Genomic DNA, 6,220 nt, shown 5'->3' with positions numbered 1-6,220 from the left:
CTGACTAAACTTATTTTTCTGCTTCTTGGCCTCCTGGCCCTCGTTGTAAAAGACCTTCCACGTGCCGCCGTCTCCGGCGCCGTGCACATGTCCATATTGCGGCCGATGGTCCAAAGGGAGTCCCTTAAGTTCGTTCAAGGCCCGGTTGAGAGGGGTATCCCACTTGGGCCTCATCAACGAAGACTCGCTTTCGGCTGCAAGCTAGTGTTGCTTCTCTTGCATAAGGAACGTGAACCGTTTACGAATGTGTAGTCGATTTGATCTGAAGCTAAATGTAAGGTGGTAAAAGAATAATTACCAATATTATAATAGATTTCCTCATGATCGGGTCCATGTAAAAAACCTTCTTTTCCTTGTCCCAGTTGTAGCGGGCCCTGATGAAGTCATGCTCCAAGGGGTTGGTGAACTTCGCGAAGGGGTCTGGGAGACCCGCGGCTTCACGTTCCACGTCCTCCTTATCCCATATGGGCCTTTTACCAAGGTAGCCATGGCTTCTAAGGCGTTGGTTCCCCGTGTTCCTTTGCTGAAGGCTCTTGAATTTCGTAGCCTTAGCCTTGGTTGCCTCGGTAGCGCAAGTGTCCTTGAACTTTTGGAACTCCTCTTCCGTAAGTGTCGGGTTTTCCTCCAGAATCTTGGACAGGGGTTCCTCAGCCTCAATAGCTCGTTTCACCATCCCTTTCCAAGAGGCCAAATCATTACTGAACATGCATGGCGTGATTGTTAATCTTTTTCATCTTTGGATCATCCCACGGTTGTTCTATGCTATCATCCCAGTGAGGGAACTTGAATCTCTTGTGCAACTTCGTCAGGAGAAATTGCCTCAAATGGTCTTTACTCCTTAAGTCATCATTGTTTATGCTCGCGCATTCCCGTAGGATGCATCCTACTTGGTTCCCATAGTACTTGCGAGGTTCTCCTGGCTCTAATGGCTCAAACTTGCCAGGGGCCATCTTTGTGATCACCCAACGTCCGATGTCGGGTTTGTTAGCTTTTCGTATCCTCTGCTTCTTCTATTCTTGTTTTCAGTAGCGGCTTCGACGCCGGTACCTTCCACGTCGGTCTCGGGGCCGCTATCGGTGTCGGTGCCGTCGGTGTCGATGTCGGCCTCATTACCATCATCGAGGCCGCCCTGCAAACCTTGACTATGCTTAGTAGACAAAAAGTCGAGGTACTGTTGTTCACCCTCATAATCCATCTCGTCTGCATCTTGGTCAGAAGGCCCGGTTTCTTCGTTGTTCAACATGTTTCCTATGATTAAGTCTCCTTGTTTAATTCTAAAACTATAATAAAATGAGATATGACATAAAAAAGGTCTATGGTTTGCCGGAATGTCATTTCCCAGCAAATCCTGGCACTCGATATGCCTACTTTCGAGCACAAGTCATGCCAAAATTCATGGGAAATTTCGGCATGACCTTTGCTAAAAAGTGGACATATCGGGCGCCTGAAATTCACTGAAACGGAAATGAATCAACATTCCGGCGAAACATAGGCCACTCAGATCATTTACCCTGCACATAATCATCATTTTCCAAATATGACATGTCCAAAACATCACATGTCTAAATATGACATGTCCAAATTCCAAACATGACATGTCCAAATCACATGTCCACATATCACATGTCCACTTCAAATTTGCATATAAAAGGAAGAAAAATATAGAACTTGAAGAAAAATGCAAGAAGTCATTTTTCTTCACAATATTTGAAACTAAATTCAGCCTGCCTAAATTTGAAACTAATTTTTTTTGCTTTAAATAGGGTTCATACTAATTCTGTTTTTTTAAATAGAAACAATAGCTTTAACTAATATGTCCTAGGGTTCAAACTAATTCTAATTAACTAACTAGCACTATAAAATTTAAATTGCAACAATTGCTTAAACTAAAAAAAATGCAAGAAACCTATATAATCAATTCTGTTTTTTCTTTTAGCTACACCTAAAACACCTAACCCTAAATTTCTATCCTAGTTTGAAACCTATATAAATTTCTGTCCGAATTTCAAAACTATAACGACCCGAACCTGATAAGATTCGATGTCTCTGTGCCCACTGTGCTAGTCCCTGGATCTACTCGCTAGCACACGCAGTACATATGAATATCAAATAACAAGTGCATCATTTATTATAACGTATGATCCAGAATTCATAAAGTATTACAAACTGAGTACCACATAGCTAACTTTATTCAATGCTAACAGTGGAAATGTAGCATAAGCAAACGATGAATCCCATCAATGCCCATTGGCGAAAATGTTGAGTAAAGACTCGCGACCCTACTGTATCTCACTGATCATCTGAAAATCCTGCAACATGATAAGTTGCAGCCACAAAGGGTCAATACATTGAATGTATTAGCAAATCACACAATATGATATAACAAACCTACATCCACAAAGCAATGTATGACAAACAAAACACACAAGTTAGTTTGGAGAAGAACTTCACCTACCTCCACTACCTGAATTCACAACCGTCTCTAATTTACTCACCCAAGATAACCCAAAAATTCTAAATAAACATGACAAGAACTTCAGAAGTATCTCACAAGTGCGCTCTATCAGTGGCGCATTCTCTACGAGCAATAGAGCGCTCTACGAAGGACACATTCACCTGATTTATATTCCGAAAACTATACCTCGCCTCAAGTGCGCTCTACCAATGGCGCATTCTCTAGGGACAATAGAGCGCTCTGCCAGTGACGCATTCACCTGGTTAATGATCCCAAGCCTATGTCTATAAACACTCACCACTTTCATGGATCACTCGACACATACCCGCGTCTACCATAGCAAGTTGATCACACCATCACATACCACAATCAACAACAAAACATGGTAACACGGAATACACATATCAAGCCAAACATATAGCATAACATAAAACTACACTTGCATAGCAGAATATAGGATAAGAAAAATCAAAGTGCAAACTTGCCTTCAACGATGTTGAAGTACTCTAATGCTTAATTCTGATCCGCTTTACACTCCGGACAATCTATACCATAACGAAGGCACCGATAAATGAACCGTACTCACATAACACCAAAATAAAGTTAACAGCAATGAATCCAAATAAAATTTCAATAACAGAAGATATCAATAAGTATATCTTATCTACATGCTAGTAGGAACACAATGCAAAAAGAATCAACTAATTTGGATCAACGATTTGAAAGATATGGCCTTCGGAAGTTTGCATTCAATTTTGAGCAAATTCAAATTTGAATAGTGCAAACACGTGAAACTTTGGTACTGTGATAAAGTGTTGGTTTTTGTGAGTGCATAGGAAAAAAGAATCACCTAAATTGGAGTTATAGAATAAAGGATATACCCATTTGAAGTGTTAGGTGAAAAAAAAAAAGAACGACAGGAAACTGCTGGTCCTATAGCAGCTCGTGTGCGGGTCCTGTAGCGGGGCCACGTGGCAGCATGGGATTCGGTGGAGGGAATTCGCTGCGGTGGCTAACTAACGGACATCAGGTAATTAGTGCATACCAGTTTGGCTTTAAATAGAAAGAAACAGATCTAATCCTGACCGTTTAAAGTAGATCAGACGGGTCAGGGTTGCTCACCGGAGAAACAGGAGAAGACCGCCGGACTTGGGGAAGAACGACATGCGGACGGTTCGATGGTGATGCAGGTGACGGCCACGGAGGTCCTCCGGCGAATAGGGGGTGTCCTACGGGTGCGGGCTTCCTCGGGGGTGATCTTGGCGACGTCGACGATGGCGAGCGGCTGGAGCGGCGGCGGCGGAGTTGAGCTCCGGACCAAGGTCGTTGCGGTCGTCCTGGTGCTCCCCTACGTGCTTTAGAAGGTAAGGGAAGTGGAGGAGTAAAAGGGGAAGAGGACAGAGTGGAGGAGATGTGTAGAGACCCTTTGACGGCGGCGAAAGAGACCGGCGACAGGAGCTTCGGCCGGCGGACTCCGGCGAGATCGGGGCGGCTCTGTAGGGCACAGGAGACGGAGATTTTGGCGAAAACCGGACTAGGACGAGTTGGGAAGAATATATAAAGGGTAGGGCGTGGGAGAGAGGTCAAGAATGGATCAAATCCATCGAAGATTTGGGTCGGGACAGTGAAGAACTCGTGCAGGAATCCGTCTCCGGGATGAAGACGACCTGGCGCAACCCAGCGTCAGTGCAAGTGAGGGGGAGAAAAAAAATAATAGAAGGAGAGGCCTGCGGGGTGTGGGCTGCTCGCTGTGCGGAAATGGGCCGGCCTGCCTAGCTGCTGCGTGTGCTGTGCGCGTGGGCGGGGTGTCGGCTGGGCCGCTGTGCAGCCCGACTGCACAATGCGCGCCCTGTTTTTTTACTAGCTACAGAAGTTATAAAGTAGCTAAAATAAAATGCCAAACTGAAAATATAAAATAATTAAAACACAGTAAAACATTACTAGCAAAAGAGCCCGTGCGTTACAATGGGAGAGAAAACATAACACACGATCTTAACTCAACAACCATCACTCCAGACCACAATAGGTCCATCTCCTTTATTTTTGCGAGGCATCTTATTTGTGTTGCCGCTTATCCTTCTTCTCACCCTCGCCGGCGATGGCCTCGATGTTCACACAAAACGACAAAAAATGTGTGTTGAATATAGTTAATTCTAAGGCGTCTCTCTCTCCCTCTCTCCTCCCTTTCCCTCTCTCTCTCTCGCTCGCTTTCTCTCACTCTCGCGATGAGAAATCTGTTGTTTTCCCGTGCGACATTTTTCAGAGGTATGCATGTGTAGTTATCGATGTTTTCTTTTCCGTATACCGTTATAGTGGGGTGTTTATTTGCAATCCGAATTGCCGCCGGTATGAAAAAAATGAATCTTGCGCTATAAATTATAAGTTTGCTTCCATAACAATATTTTAAAATATTTAACAGGTAACATTAACATCATATTTACATTCCACATATTTTTCTAATAAAATTTCATATATAATATGCTAAAATTGAAGTTATGGTTTAAAAGATACAGATAATTTAGAAAATCATTTGGTTTGACTCAAATATATTCCAAAATAATATTTAAAAATACTTAACAGGTAAAAATAATCTCATATTCATATTCTACATATTTTTCTAATCAAATTTCATATATAACATGTTCAAATCGGAGTTGCGGTTCAAAAGATATGGGTGATTTTAAAAAGCATTTGTTTGACTTAAATATGATCCGCGGATGAATTATCTAAAACATCAGGGGGGTTTCGAAAAATGTAAAATAACGGTTCAGGTGTGAATTAAATCCGGACGGCGGGTTGATTTCAAGAAAAGACTTTTGTGTAAAATACAAAAATAACGGTTCGTTTTAACTTAAAACAGGACTGCGGGTCGAATTCTCTGAAATAGAGGGACTTTTCTAAAAATGCCATGACGGACGAAAGAAACCCAATTTTCTTTATTATTAGGTAAAGATATCAATATTAGAAAACAGTGAACATTTTTTTACAACACAAATGAACTAAAGACAAAACAATTATGCAATAAAAGCATAAAAAGCAAAATAATAACCACTATAAAACAATTTTGAGTTTCTATAAAGCCAAAATAATTTAGGTAGACACGATAATGTATTCTTAGCGTTTTACAAATATAGTTAATAGTGGAGAAGTCATATTATCTCCACTCCAAATATATTGCCTTGAGTTGGAAAACACTTTAAATATTCAGAAAATTTAAATAAGCATAGAAATCATGATGAAAAGAATGATCCTATTAACATTTCAAATTTTAAAAAATTGGGATGTTACAAAAACCTAGCTAAATTTATATCCTAATTTGAAACCTAGGCTTCATACTAACTAGGGTTCAAATTGCACCTATGGTTCATAATATAGCCAAATTAACCTACTAGTTTGATACCTAGCTAAATTCATAACTAAATTCATCACCGCAAAAAAATAACTACCTACTGCCTAACTAAATATATAGCCTAATTAACCTACTTCCCTACCTAAATATATAACCTAATTAACCTACTGCCCTAACTAAATAGATGACCTAATTAACCTACTGCCCTGACTAAAACCTAAGTAAATTAACCAAAGAACCCTAGCTAGAACTCTAATGGCAGAGAGAGAGGAGAGGTGGGGGCTTATAGAGGGTGTAGGGCGAGGAGGCAGGCCCGACGAAGGCCGAGGTTGGGAGGGGAGGAAGTAGAGGAGGGAGGCGTGGCGCGTCGGGATCGGGGCCGGGTGAAAGTGCAACTATCCCTAGGTGGTTTTGGT

The 6,220-nt window shown here is 41.6% G+C and overlaps 1 long non-coding RNA gene across 2 annotated transcripts; it reads right to left on the bottom strand.

Annotated features, from left to right (window-relative positions):
* Positions 1–2,103: 2,103 nt before the first annotated feature.
* LOC125548322 (uncharacterized) lies at positions 2,104–4,128 on the bottom strand. 2 transcript variants are annotated; one of them, XR_007300999.2, is made up of 3 exons: positions 3,879–4,128; positions 3,578–3,803; positions 2,104–2,309 (listed from the first exon to the last, which is right to left on the bottom strand). It is a non-coding gene; the product is annotated as an uncharacterized LOC125548322 (long non-coding RNA). The 2 variants fall into 2 exon arrangements; XR_007301000.2 differs by lacking the exon at positions 2,104–2,309 and adding an exon at positions 2,317–3,000.
* Positions 4,129–6,220: the final 2,092 nt, after the last annotated feature.

This window comes from Triticum urartu, chromosome 3A (genome assembly GCF_056163025.1).
Source record: "Triticum urartu cultivar PI428250 chromosome 3A, HENAU_Tu73, whole genome shotgun sequence".
Lineage (NCBI taxonomy): Eukaryota > Viridiplantae > Streptophyta > Magnoliopsida > Poales > Poaceae > Triticum > Triticum urartu.
The sequence above is the reverse complement of the archived record's forward strand: the minus strand, read 5'-3'. Positions and strand labels throughout refer to the sequence as shown.